The sequence below is a fragment of the Panthera onca genome, chromosome B1 (genome assembly GCF_046562875.1).
Source record: "Panthera onca isolate mPanOnc1 chromosome B1, mPanOnc1 haplotype 2, whole genome shotgun sequence".
Classification (NCBI taxonomy): Eukaryota; Metazoa; Chordata; class Mammalia; order Carnivora; family Felidae; genus Panthera; species Panthera onca.
In genome coordinates, this window is record NC_138342.1 from 146,322,890 (window position 1) to 146,338,192 (window position 15,303).

At 40.4% G+C, this 15,303-nt stretch overlaps 1 long non-coding RNA gene across 3 annotated transcripts in view; it reads left to right on the plus strand.

Moving 5' to 3' along the window:
* Positions 1 to 373: 373 nt before the first annotated feature.
* The window catches only part of LOC132691931 (uncharacterized), a 148,758-nt gene continuing 133,828 nt past the window's right edge, over positions 374 to 15,303 (plus strand). For all 3 annotated transcript variants that reach the window (XR_013555102.2, XR_013555101.2, XR_013555103.2), the window contains exons 1-2: positions 374 to 663; positions 3,134 to 3,206. This is a non-coding gene — a long non-coding RNA (uncharacterized LOC132691931). The remainder of the gene's footprint in view (positions 664 to 3,133; positions 3,207 to 15,303) is intronic.

Sequence of the window (15,303 nt, forward strand, 5' to 3'; positions counted from 1 at the left end):
TTGACTGAAAAGAGAAATCAGAGTATAAATAATTATTACCATATAATTCACTTCACCTTCTAAAGAATTCAGTTTGGAAGATATTGTTATATCTCCTTATTCTATACCTGGAGACTTCCATTATATATTTCCATATTATGTATAATATGGTTATGTACCACCATATTATTTGTGATGAAACTAATGGTACAGAGAGGTTTAATAACTTGCACAAAGCCACACAACTAGGTAATTGGCAAAGGCAGAACTCCAAACTAGATCTGACTTTCTGCACTAAACTTTGGTGGTTCTGCCCAGTCAGAGAGCTGAAAGGGATTTGAAGATGACTTAGTCATATGACTTCATGAGGACCCTGGGGCTAGAGAGACTGTGACATAGCTCTCAGTCACACACAGCTGGTTGGTGGCAGAATTGGAGCCAGAGCTGGCCGTCTTCTGACCATGGAGTGTTAATGCCTCATGAGGTTGAATGAGGCCAGAACTAAGGAAATGGGAATGTAGGACCCAGAAATGATGTGGGAAAATCATCCATACTTTATTAGCAGTATTAGCAGCAAAGGAGATGCAATCAGATTTGCATTTTATTTTATTTTAGTTTTTAGATTTGCATTTTGGAAACATCTCTCTAGCATGGCATAAAGAATGGATTGAAAGGAGCAAACAGGTGAGAAATGATAGGGCATATCCTAAGACAGTGTCATGGGGGCAAAGCTAAAAGGGATGGAGTAATGAGGTATTTTAATATATTCTTTCAACGAGTGGAGAACAGAATTGGTGGCTTAAGGCAGACCTGGGATTAAAAATTGGATTTTCCTAGCCTGTGAATAGCAGCAATTTCAGTGGCACTTTTTTACACTTTACTGCTGTGTTTTATTTAATTTTGTCTTCTCAGATGGATGGGAAGCTCCATCCGTCTTGCTCATGATTATAGCTTTTGTGCTTAACACAATCCTTGACACACAGTAAGCACTTAAATACTGTTCAGTGAATTAAACGAATATTTCAGCCTTCTGAGATGTTTCAGGAATGAGGCAGTGTCTTAATGGATATTTAACAATTTAGTGGTAAAGCTTTATCCTTCAGCTTGATGGTACCTAAAAATATAATATTCAAGTTCAGTGTCACAAACAGTAAAGTGAGTATAAATTTTCTTTTTCCATGATGATTCTTACATATTCAGTTGCTCGGTCACTTTCATTTTCATGGGTTATTAGATCCTTGAGAGTAGCAAAATGCTGTATTTGTCAGATAACAAGGTAATGCCACTCCACCAAGACTATTCCCAACCTCCCAGTTAAGAATGGGAAATCATGGGGGAACCTGGGTGGCTCAGTCATTTAGGCATCTAACTTCGGCTCAGGTCATGATCACATGGTTCATGAGTTTGAGCCCCAGGTGGGGCTCTGTGCTAACAGCTCAGAGCCTGGAACCTGCTTTGGATTCTGTGTCTCCCTCGCTTTCTGCCCCTCCCCCACTCAAGCTCTGTCTGTCTGTCTCTCTCTCAAAAATAAACATTAAAAAAATAAAAAAAAACCACATTTAAATAATAAAAAAAGAATTGGAGGTCCTATAATCCCACTAGTCATGAAAGATGTAAAGAAATGTTTTTGCAGCCTGCAGACTTAAGCCTTATTTTTAGAATAATTCTAAGGAGCAGAGAGTTAAACCTTTAGGTTTCATAGAAAGTATTCAGCAATTCTGGGCAATGCAAAAGAAGTATAGAGGAAGAAATGGTCCTTGTTCTCAGGTACAATATTAATAGGTTCTTATCTGGAATATATTTTTTGCTATTAGGAGATCTGTGTTCTGAAAACAGATCAAATGATGCTGGCAAGAATAATTTAGTAGATGAAAATAAGGGAAAGAGCAAGAAGTATTGATCAAAGAGAAAGTGTTACAAATAAAAGGCTTTTTCCCTGAACGATAATAATAAAAAAAGATGGCATTTGACTGCGCAACTAACTGATAATCTGGACTACTAGCAAACCTCTGATTTTTCCAGCGCATTAGATACTTAAATTGATCGTGGGAAAACGTTGTTATTTGCACACTTATGATAACTGTTCTTTATTACATGCTCAAAAATATTTTAGACATTGCAGCTATTACAGAAAATTTATTATACCTCTTTGATTCAAGGCAAGAACAGGCATATTTTATTTTTTGAGACATTACAAAGAGCAGTAAAAGTAATATAAATATACTGCAGTGAATCAGAAGAATGGAAGTAAGTATAGAATTAGGGAATCTACTTTGTGTCCCTAACATTAATTAGGACTGACTGCATCCATACTGTCTCAGATTGAAGAGCACCAGTATTATGTTTAAAGACTTTAAAGGGAAAAGACTGCCCTGTTTCCACAGTGTTTTCAGTTTAAATAAAATTGAGGGAATTATATGAACCAGTTAGAGCTCACATGGCTAAAGTATGAGGTATCCTCAGGCTTTATCATGGTACCTCCCTGTCTTAGTCCAGTTGGGCTGCTGTAACATTTTCATACACTGGGTGGTTTATAAACAATAGAAATTAATTTCTCACAATTCTGGAGGCTGGGAAGTTCAAGATCAAAGTGCCAGTAGATTCAGTGTCTGGTGAGAGCTCGCTGTGTTCTAACATGGTAGAGAGAGGTGGAAAGCTCTCTGGGGCCTCTTCTACAACGGCACTAATCTCATTCATGAGGGCTCTGCTTCGTGACTCAGTCACCTCCTGAAGGTTCTACTTCCAAATACCATTATACTGGGAATTAGGTTTTAACATATGAAATTTGAGGGGACTCAAACGTTCAGTTTGTGGCAGTCCCGTAATGAAGAAGGATGTGTGTGACTCTGCATGTGTGCGTGTATGTGTGTGTCTGAAGAGTATGCGTGTGTGTTTAACTGAGACCAATGCTCCTGTACAGGAACATGAGTAACTGAGAGCTGACTATATTATGATTACTAGCATTACATCATTACATTATGATTACCATTAACAAAGGCTGAAATCATAACAAGGACTTGGGATTCTCTAAAGTGACTAAATTCAAATTGCCCATATGGTGAGGATGCATAAATATCTTTTATAGGCAGAATAGCTGTCTGTCTCTATGGGTTTGATACCATTCGGTGCAGTTAACGTGTGGTGTCCCATGCAGATCTTACAAGAGCCCTAATGAAGTTGCTATCACCTGCCTATTGCAAATTAAAAAAAAGAAAACTGAGGGAAGGGTAAGTTAAATCCCTTGCCTGAAACACACTATTTGTTAGAGTCAAGCCAGGTTTGAACCAGGATGGACTTGCCTTAGAGTTTTAAGGTTTTGAAACACTATTATTCTCTACCTCCTAGGAACTTTTTGATGAATTACACCAAAGAACGTTTGTGTAACAATGGTGTGTAGAGCACTGGAAAGGCGTCATGATAATTTGGTTAGTGTCCTAGGATCCAGCAATAACTCTTGAAGGCTAGCTAGGGGGGTACTTCACTGATTTTGAGCACATTTCTAGAACTGACAGCACATGAGGAAGACGTCAGCCATGAGGAAGCCTATAGAGTTTGAGGAGAGGCATAGAGCCACTTTCAGTGTCTTTATTGGTAATGAGATACAATATGTTTTTTAAAAATTTTTTTTAACATTTATTTATTTTTGAGACAGAGAGAGAGAGAGCATGAACAGGGGAGGGTCAGAGAAAGAGGGAGACACAGAATCTGAAACAGGCTCCTGGCTCTGCACAGAGCCTGATGTGGGGCCCGAACCCACAGACTGTGAGATCATGACCTGAGCCGAAGTCGGACACTTAACCGACTGAGACACCCAGGCACTCCAACAATATGTTTTAATAATCATGAGCACGGTAGGGGAACAAGACTTCACCAAAACAACTGTTTATATTTTTTTTCTTAGTTTAGAAAATGTATTTTATAACATGAAAGATTTAGTTGACTTTGCTAATTTAGCTGTAAATTTTCTCCTTTTTAATTTTATTTTTAATTTTTTAAAATTTACATCCAAATTAGTTAGCATATAGTGCAACAATGATTTCAGGAGTAGATTCCTTAGTGTCCCTTACCCATTTAGCCCATCCCCCCCTCCCACAGCCCCTCCCATAACCCTCAAAACGTTTGTTCTCCATATTTATGAGTCTCTTCTGTTTTGTCCCCCTTTCTGTTTTTATATTATTTTTGTTTCCCTCCCCTTATGTTCATCTGTTTTGTCTCTTAAAGTCCTCATATGAGTGAAGTCATATGATTTTTGTCTTTCTCTAACTTCACTTAGCATAATACCCTCCAGTTCCATCCACATAGTTGCAAATGGCAAGATTTCATTCTTTTTGATTGCCGAGTAATACTCCATGGTATGTATATATACACCACATCTTCTTTATCCATTCATCCATCGATGGACATTTGGGCTCTTTCCATACTTGGCTATTGATGATAGTGCTGCTATAAACATGGGGGTGCATGTGTCCCTTCGAAACAGCACACCTGTATCCCGTGGATAAATGCCTAGTAGTGCCATTGCTGGGTCGTAGGGTAGTTCTATTATTAGTTTTTTGAGGCACCTCCATACTGTTTTCCAGAGTGGCTGCACCAGCTTGCATTCCCATAGCTGTAAATTTTCAATATGATCACTATGTCATTTATGTTGTATCTCGACTAAGGAAGGTGTTTTTCTAGTTTTTAGTTTTGTAAAAACAACATATTTCATTCATCATTTTAGATACTTTGGCATTTTTACTCCTCTTTTCTGTTCTTTAAACTTTTTGAGATTGGTCTTAAAGAAAGGTAATTTATGTCTTAAAATTATCATTTGAATAATCAGTATCTCAGTTGTGAAGTAATAGCCAAGCTAGAGTTCTCCATTTACCTAGCCACCAGGTTTCCACAGGTGTAGTTGAGCCCTACAACTCCAACCCCACTACCCACACCATCCTGGAGCACTCTGATTGTGCCTTCACAGTAGACAATGAGGCCATCTATGACATCTGTTGTAGAAATATTGACCACTCAACCTATACTAACCTGAATAGGTTGATAGGTCAAATTGTGCCCTCTATCACTGCTTCCCTCAGATTTGATGGAGCCCTGAATGTTGATCTGACAGGATTTCAGATCAATCTGGTACCCTATCCTCACATCCAGTTTCCTCTGGCCACATATGCCCTACTATCTCTGCTGAGAAAGCCTACCATGAACAACTTTCTGTAATAGAGATCATCAATGCATTCTTTGAGCCAGCCAACTGGATGGTGAAGTATGACCCTCACCATGGTAAATACTTGGTTTGCTCCCTGTTGTACTGTGGTGATGTGGTTCCTAAATATGTCAATGCTGGCATTGCCACCATCAAGACCAAGTGTACCCTCCAGTTCGTGGACTGGTGCCCCACTGGCTTCAGTGTTGGCATTAATTACCAGCCTCCCACTGTGGTACCTGGTGGAGACCTTGCCACAGTACAGTGAGCTGTGTGCGTTGCTGAGCAACACCACAGCCATTTCTGAGGTCTGGGCTCTCATGGACCACAAGTTTGACCTGATATATGCCAAGCGTGGCTTCGTTCACTGGTATGTGGGTGAGGGCATGGAGGAAGGAGAGTTTTCTGAGGCCTGTGAGGACATGGCTGCCCTTGCGAAGGATTATGAGGACGTTGGTGTGGATTCTGTTGAAGGAGAGGGCAAGGAAGAAGGAGAGGAATACTAAAGTTAATAAAAGGACAAAGGTGTTACTTTTACAGAGAAGCTTATTCTGTTTTAAACATTGAAAAGTTGTGATCTGACCAGTTAATTTGTATGTAGCAATGTATATTCTCACATACAATTACTGACCTGTGCTTTAAACACAGTGCTTTGTTATAGACCCAAGCTGTCCGTTTCTCTGATGAGTTTGAATACAATATTCCCTGTCATAAATGAGAAAAAAAAAAGAGAGAGATGCCCTTTTTGTAAGCTATCTTCTGGGTCTGACATCTAAAGCACTTTGCAAAAATAACAAACATCTTACCATTTATGGTCCCTGAAAATGGTTTTCAATTAGTTAACAACATATTCTGGCTAATATTTACTCCATGTTTTAAGTATGGTATAATATTTCTAACTGTAACAATACTAATAGAGTATTAGCTAATATTTTATTGATAGTTTATATTTCTGTTCAAGGAATCTTACCTTTTCTGATGTTTCCTTCTATGTGGAGGAAACTCCACTCATTATAAAACTTCTAGCTCTTTCCATCCTCTCATTAGTGTCTCCCCAGGGAAGAAGAATGATTTAATCTGTTTGGTGAGTTTAGAAGGAGAAATTGGGCACATGTAACTCAGCTTCTTCCTCTCCCCCTTCCTCAGGGGAGAAAGCTGCCTGCTGGGAGCCAACATTCTCCTCAGCTTTTCCATGCCATCAGGACAGGCTTGAGGTGATGTAGTTTTGTCTGTGATTGGACTGGTGAGTGTCTCACTCTAGGATTTGGTATTAGGAAGTCTGTCTGCCTGCAGATGTAATCTTTGTCCATCAACCTAGGCTCTGTCAGTAAAACATGGAATATTTTGACAAAAGCTGACTCTTTGCCTCATTTCTCAATTGGTTCAGAACTCAGGGTGATAGAGAGGTCCCAGTTGTCGGACCACCTCACAGCCCCAAACATCTCTGTGTCAGTGGGCCAAATCTTAGGACATTAACAAGAAGTGCAGTTTGTGAGAACAAACTATATGTGAGGATTGAGGTTTCTAGCTTGGTGTGTGCTTTTAGCCTTGGTGACTCTGTAGGTGCTGAACATGTTTGATTTTCACCATGGTGAGTCGCTGAAACTTGACGCAGCTTTGTCCCCCGTCAAGAGGCCGCTTATACAGGTGATCATGTTTCTGTAGAGGTAGTGGTGTAGGCGCCAGGGTTTACGCTGAGGCATGGGCCTTTGGCAAATGTGTGAAGATCTTCGAAGACAGACTGCTGAGGGTGCAGATTTTATTTTAAGCAGGCAAGGCTGAGGCAAGCATTTGATTACAATGAAGAGTCTTTCCCCTGGGCTTTTAGCTGTTAGGGAGCAGGATGATATTTACCATTTGAAAAATGCAATGCAGCTGACATTTGCATGAGCCAAAGAACAATAGTGAGGGTCTACCTTGGCGCTAACGTGCCAGATCTCAGTAGGCAGTGTGTATCAGCTGCCCTAATTTCTGTTCTTGTGTTGTTTTGACTAACTTCACAGCCAAGGAAGGGAACGACTGATCTTGAATTCATGTGGTTTTTTCACAGCAAAGGAAGCCAGCCATAAAAGACTATAGACTGGTTCTACTGGTATGATGTTCAAAAGCCAGGCGTAACTGATTGATAATGACAGATACCAGAATACCTGGTTTCTTTAGGGGGCTATCAACTGAATGGGAGCTCAGAGGAGCCTTCTGGGTTGTTGGAAATGTTCAATACCTTGATCTAGATATTGGCTACTCAGTTATATATATATGGATAAAAATTGATTGAAGTGTGTACTTAAGGGGCGCCTGTGTGGCTCCATCAGTTAAGCATCTGACTTTGGCTCAGGTCATGATCTCACGGTTCATGAGTTTGAGCCTTGTATTGGGCTCTGCACTGACAGTGCGGAGCCTGCCTGGGATTCTGTCTCTCTCCCTGTCTCTCTCTGTCCCTCCCCAACGTGCACTTGCACGCACACTTACTCTCTCTCTCTCTCTCTCTCAAAATAAATAAACTTTAAAAAAGGTGTACTTAAAAGTTGTGTACTTTATTATTTTTCAATTTTAAAAGAAAGAATTTATCTGGATATAGATGCGCACGGAGGACTTCTCAGTGAAAACTTATCAGCATGTCCCCAGTCTAAACTATGTGCCTCTTTTGGTCCCTTAGGTTCCATAGACTATACAGCCTACTGGGGGAAAGATCTTATCAGATTCTATAATTTCTTACCATTTCCAAGTTTACTTTTAAATTTAAATTTATTTATATTTGATGCCTTCTTGGTTCCTTTGGCTATTCTGGAGACTCAGCTGGTGTAAGTGGTGTAAGAGACTCATCAGGTGTAGGGTGCTGACCCTAACATATCCGTGAGTGTTTCCCCATGAGTAGGTCATGTGTATGGTGTAGGGTGCTGACCCTAATATGTTACTGAGTGTTTCCCACATGATTAGGTCAATCCAAGGTTGGTGTTTTAAGTGTCCCATCTTCTAGTAGGTTGAATCCTCTGCCCCTGGGTCTGCACCAAACAAAATATATACGCTACATTGCAAATTCCTGCACGTATCAACACTCATCTAAACCAGAGGCTGGCAAACTTTTTTATAGCACCAGATAGTCAATATTTTATGCTTTGTGGGCCATATGGTCTTAACTTTTCATGAAAGCAGCCATAGACAACACATAAATAGATGAATGTGGCTGTGTTCCAATAAAACTGTATTTCCAAAATCAGGTGATGGGCTAGATTTGGCCCATGGGCCAGATTAGGTGGACTAATGCCTGGTCTAAACCATGAAATCATCCTGAAAAATTGACAGGGAAGAAATTATTCCGTATTTTTTGTTTTGTTTTTGCAAATAAGGAGACTGAGGCTTGGCAGACTGCATGAGCTTCCTGGTTTATTCATAGACTAGTGAGTGATTTCCAATGAGAGCTCAGATGAAGAATTATATTCGTGGCACTGACATGGGCTGTGTTTAAAGCCCTGTAGGGTGAGGGGCATGTCAGATAGTGCTTAACATTCAGTTATTAATATTCAATAACTATTTTATTATTTGAACAATTTTGTGTGATTTTGGGTCTTGAAATGGCTTCCTAATCAGGCTTCTTCATGAGGTTATAATCAGGCAATAGGCAGTGTGTTGATAAATAGCAAATCAGAAATCAAAGCTAAGATTCTGGGCTTTTCCAAGCTAGCTGTGTAACTCTAAGCCACTTAACCACTCCGGATGAAGCTTCATGTAGAACTCATTCCTAGGTATCTAAATTTTAAAAGAGGTCACCCAAAGAAGGCAGCATTCTAACTTCAGTGGAGCCAAATGATACACAGATGAAGGAGGTGATTCAGGAAAGCATCTCAGATCAAACCATATCACTATCTTTACCTTGTTAATTAAGAGGTCCATGTAATGTAAAAGTCCCTGTCAATTACATCCCATCCTTCTGAAGCCAATAACAAGGCAGAGAGAGTTTTTTTCAGATCAAGAAATAAGATTAGAGGAGACTGGGTGGCTCAGTTGGTTGAATGTCAGGCTCTTGATTTTGGCTCAGGTCGTGATCTCATGGTTCATGGGATCAAGCCCTGAGCTGGGTTTTGCACTGACAATGTGGAGCCTGCCTGGGATTCTTTCTCTCTCTCTCTCTCCTTCTCTCTCTGCCCCTCATCCACTTGTGCTCACATACTCTCTCAAAATAAATAAATGAAATTCAAAATAAAAGAAATAAGATTTGTCATTGTTAAATACTCTCCTCATCAAAGGATGTAAATATACATTTCCTTCTCCTTAGTGCTTCTGAGCTCGGCCCAAGAATTAATAGACACTCATTTGTTCCATAGTTATGTAAAGGAACTGACAGGAAATTGTTTGAACTGTTGCTTTATTGTCTTTGCTTAGATTTTATCCATTAAACCAGAATTCACAAAAAATGTATGCTATACCATGGTGACCCCAGGGGCTGCATGTGAACTGTTCATGGTTATTACTTTGTTCTTGGGATGCCTCTTAACTTTCAGAGGATGTTAAATGTAGCAAAGATACTTAGGAAAAAGGAAGGAGAAAATTATGTTTTTGTTGTCTAAATTATCTGTTTCCTTGCTGCAAAAAATATTTCAAGGGGGAAATATTTGCTATTACATTATTCTTCATTATAAAAGAAATGCAATGCCATGTTTTTTCAAAGAAGCTCAGCCAGTCTGAACATCACAGTGTCACTGGGGACCTCCATGGGGAAGTGAGATATAAGGAAAGAGAATGACAAAGGGGTGATGAAAATTCACTTCTTCCTTCATGAGTTCTTTTAGGGCCTTGTAACTCACTTAGGGCCAGCCCTGCAAGACATAAATACTCTTCATTTGCCTACTCTAAGGGCATCTAGATGGAAACATATTCACTATTTTTGTTCTCCTCCAAACTATTCTTTATCTGAGGAATCTTGCTCATGTATTAATCTGATTATGTCCCTCAGTTACTTTAAAATCCTTCAAGTGTTCCTCATTGCCTAGAGGAAAAGGTATATACTCCTTAGCTTGGAACATAGTCCTTTCATGATCTGGCTCTCATCAATGTTTTAAATATTCTATTTCCACATGCATCTTGAACTGCAGCCATTCAAAATGGACTGTAGCTCAACCTGCCAAACTATTTCCAGACTCAGTGCCTCTGCCCATGCTCTGACTTCTTAGAATACCATTTCTCTAAGTATCTCCCTAAATCCACAACCATTCTGGCTCAGATATCACTATTGGGAGAGCTTTTTGACTTTCATAGCCAGAGATAGGAATTTTCCCCCTATGTCTGCAAAAGGATAGATTTTCCTTGAGTGTCAACCTCTCTCACGAGAGTTAGTGTCCTCTAGCAAGGTCTATTCACTTTTGTATACTTAGTGCCTTACATAGTGTAGAACTTTTTAAATTAAGTTTATTTATTTATTTTAAGAGATAGAGGGAGAGAGAGAGAGAGAGAGAGAGAGAGCACAAGTCGGGTAGAGGCAGAGAGAGAAGGAAAGACAGAATTCCAAGCAGGCTCCGCACTGTCAGCGTAGAGCTCAACTCAGGGCTCGAACTCATGAACCATGAGATCATAGTTACAAAAATTTTTTCTTGTGATGAGAACTTTTAAGATCTACTCTTTTAGCAACTTTCAAATATGCAGAGCAGTATTGTTAACTACAGTCGCTATTCTGCCCATTACATCACATGACATTTATTTTACAACTGGAAGTTTTTACCTTTGACTCCCTTCACCCATTTTGGTCCCCCACCCCCACTTCTGGCAACCACCAATCTGTTCTCTGTATACACATAGGAGTTTTTAGAGTATAGAGACTAGTCTCATTCATCTTTGTGTTTCTTTTTTTTTAAATTTTTTTAACGTTTATTTTTGAGACAGAGAGAGACAGAGCATGAACAGGGGAGGGGCAGAGAGAGAGAGAGGGAGACACAGAATCTGAAACAGGCTCCAGGCTCTGAGCAGTCAGCACAGAGCCCGACGTGGGGCTCGAACTCACGGACCGTGAGATTATGACCTGAGCCAAAGTCGGACGCTTAACCCACCGAGCCACCCAGGCGCCCCCATCTTTGTGTTTCTTATACTAGCCTAGTGTCTGGTGGTAACACTTAATAAATATTTGGTGGATGAATGGAAGAAAGAGTGGTTAAATGGATGATGTGGTAAAACGATCCAATGGATACCCAGGGCTCAACCTCCATTCATCACTGTATATGACAAAAGAAGTCTTGAAGCCTGTCTGCAATGCCAAAGTCTCAGAGCTCCTCTCTCTTTGGGTGAACGTCTAATGAGATGACAAAGGAGATCAGAGCTATTGCTTAAAAGCTGGCCTGGGGTTAACATAGTAAAACATGCACTTGTGAAGGTCTTAGTTCATTTATTTATTTAACAAATATTTGTGGAACCATGAATTCTAATCTGAAGCTTATGAGGCCAGATGTATATCACAATTCAGATTTTTTCAGATTTTAGAATAGTAATGTATCACGTAGCATGTAAAATGGGGTGTAGGGCAGCACCGTGTAATAAAGTCCATTAATATTTCTGCAGAAAAGTGTATTTACTTTCGCAGTACATTGTAGGATAACTGAAAACTGTAAATAGGCTTATGCCAGCTCAGGTCAGGTTTTGACTTCAAATGAGTTTGGGTCAAATCCATTTTTGCTGCCAACTGTGTTATGAAACACTTTCCAATTTCAGAGCTTTTTGGGTTTTGGAATTGTGGGTAAGGGATTGTAGAGCTGTAACAATGTTCCTTTGAAAAAAAATTTCCTTCAGAAGAAGAAATTTAGAAAAGTATCCAACAAATATCTACTCCATCAGCGATTCCCAGTATGGTTTATTAAATAAAAGTCATCTCAAGAAATATTATTAACATCCAAAGAAACAATGAATTTAAGTGTATTTTTTATTAAAAGATAAACCTTGATATCTCATGTGTTATTCTTAAGCAGTAGGAAAGTAGATTAGTGGGATAGAGGGTTTCTAATTCCAGAACAGCTGTTTCTTGCAGTATTTACTATGGGAAAATAAAATCATTGAAGGGCAGGGCCAGGGGGCAGCAGTCAAGGAACAAAAGGAAATAGCTGCAATTAGAGGTTGTGCTGTTCCAGGGTCTGGTAATTAAATTTTCACTGCACCTGTGAATGCTCCAGAATTATAACATTTTCCTGTCATTTAACACTGGACACTCATTTATCTATGCAGGGTCCATTCCTTCACAGCCTAAATAAATAAATAAGCAAGTAAGTAAGTAAGTAAATAGAAGCAGATACAAGGAACAACTATATTGTGTAAATGACAGAGAACAATATTTTCTCAAAAAATTTAAGCCTCATTGTCCCTCTCCAGGTAGTGTCTAGAATCTTACCACTAGGTGAAGCCCTCATTAAAAGCTGTTAAGAAAGGGACGCCTGGGTGGCTCAGTTGGTTAAGAGTTCAATTTTGCTTCAGGTCATGATCTTACGGTTTGTGAGTTTGAGCCCCTAGTCAGGCTCTCTGCCATCAGTGCAGAGCCTGCTTGGGATCCTCTGTTCACCCCCCCCCCCCCCGGCTCTCTGCCCCTCCCCCTCTCACACTCTCCCTCTCTCACAAAAATAAATAAACATTGAAAAAAAAATTTTTTAAAGCTGTTAAGAAAAATACCCAATATTTCCTTCAATTGTTTTGGTTCCTAAAACTCTTTAAACTGTTCATCTCTAGTCTCCAATTCTCTTGGCTTTTGTGGGGAAATGAAGACTCTGTAGCTGAGCTCCTTTTTCAAGGAGCTTCTTCAGACCTTACCAAGGCGTCCTGTTTCACAGAGAGGAGCTTGACGCACATGTAAATCGTGCGTCCTCACATGGATTGGGATTTTGTGACAGTTGAATGGTGCAGAGATCATTGGATCTCAGCAGTCTCTCCCTCCTGTTTCTTCTTGTCCTTGTTTCCTCTGTCCCTGCTCACCCCACCCTGCCTGGCCTGCCTGGCCTGCTCACTCCATCCTGTCAGCCTCACGCTCTTTCTTCATTTAGCCTCTGCTTTGATCAATGACGGTTCATTAACTGAAATCGTCAGGGTTGACCTGGAGAATATCTTGAGTCTTTTACCAAAACAATATTTTTCTCCTTGCACCATCTTCATGGAATTGTCAGTCAGTCTCTGTTCTGAGTTTTCACATAAGACCAGACACAGCTGATTCTCCTTGTTTATGTTGATAGGAGGTTAACCATGACAAAGGGAAGAGAAGGAACTTTTCCCACCATACTTACACTTAGAAGGGGCAACAGGGAAGATAGATGCAACCATTTTTGTCTAAATATTCAGACAAATAAGAATGCACAGCATACAATCTGCCCCTCCCCCATCCTGCCTTGGGCTTCTATCTCTTCATTTGCAATGATGATACTGAGACTACTTTTAGGAGGAAAGAAAGGATCATCTGTGTTCAGGGCATGTATAGAAAGGGAATTTTTTAGAATTTAAACATTGTCTCCAGTAAGAGATGAAGGGCTTTGCCCTCGTATACAGATTTCAGGGGTCAAAATAGGTGGAAGACTGACTTTCACAGAGTTGGGTGATCTTGATAGAACTAAAGACATTCATCTATGTGTGAGGCTGGCCCTCACAGAGAGCATATCTCTCTGGGCTCCCAGCAAGAGCTGGTAGTAGAAAGTGTCAATTGCACTGGAAACAAGCTTGTACTCAAACTGTTTCATAGAAGGTGTCACTTATTATTGAGCATTTGTTAAAATTTGAGCACGACTCCCAGGTACTGAGCTAAGCAGTTCACATGGATTCTTTAATCTCATTCTCACGATGCTTCTATGAGAGGGAGACTGTTAATATTTCCCATTGGGCAGACGGGGCCCCTGCGGCCTAGAAGAGTTCAATAGCTCCTACAAGGTCACATGGCTGCTCAGTAGAGACCAGGCAGGCTGTCCACAGAGCCCCACACTCAGCCCTGTCATGTGTGTGGTGCAGGAAAGCTCTGAATCATAACCTTTTGCTGATCCTGTGCCAGTTGGAAGACAGAAGAGGGCAGAGGATAGTGGCAGCTGAAAGAGAAGATGACCTTGGTCTTTTGACACATTGAGCTGGAAAGGCAGTGTCTGTGTTCTTAGTCTGTGTAAACAACTGTCTGATAATAAAAATGCACAGATCAGTGAAAGCAAACATTTTAAATAACCCTGCAGAGTGGAAAGAGAAGCAAAGCGAATGGATGACTCTTTAGGCTTTGTCAATCACTGTGGGCTGAGTTACTTGTTTTCTAGACAATACAGAAAACTGGTGCCAGGGTGGGGCCTGAAGTCTGCCACCTAAACTTTGACCTCATTTTCTTTCCACATCTTAACAAGTTTGACAATGTAAATAGTTGAACAAGAAAAACAGGATCCAGGTCCAGGTGGAGGGTAGGAAGCAGCAAGTGAAGGAAGTGGAGCAGAGATGAGAGTGCGGCCCTCCCAGGAAGGAGGTCTGGGGGCTCTTAACCTTCCTTGCGGGTACAGGCAATTATGCTTTTTCTGTTTTATTTAAAGTGCTATAATACTAGAGGTTCAGTTGTCTCTTTCAGTTAAGATTGCTGCTCCTAAGCCCTTTAAGAATGGAAATTCTGCCCCAGACATGGGTTGAGAAAATTCTGGAGAGAATGAGGTCTAGCAGAAGCTGAGTGGAATGGGTTCTATGAAGGCAGCTGGTCAACCTGAATTGGAGACTTTTCTGCGGCCAGAGGGGAGGAAGGGATGGAAGAGGACTGGGAAGGAAATCAAGTTATTGTCCCGATTCTGCTAGAGAAAGAACAGCACAAGAAAACCAGTTCCTTGGTTCCCATTCTTTCCAAGTTTTATGTATTTCACAAATGCAGTCTATTTAGGATTTTCTTGTACGATTTATAATTTAAGACTGAAATCTCTTTTGAGGGGGAGTCTGTGTGTAGCTGATAGTCACTAATATGTTGCATGTGTCCTGTCAGGAAGTCAGCGTCACTCTGTTGCCGTAAAGCAATACCGAGAAACATTTCGGTGGCTTATGGCTGCGTTGAAAGTGGGTACACTTTGGCATCAACAGCCTGGGGCTTGAATCTTGGCTCTACAAGTTACTACTTTTTTGTGTCCAGTCACTTTCCAAATCTCTCAGAGGAAAATGATTTCCTCATTTGT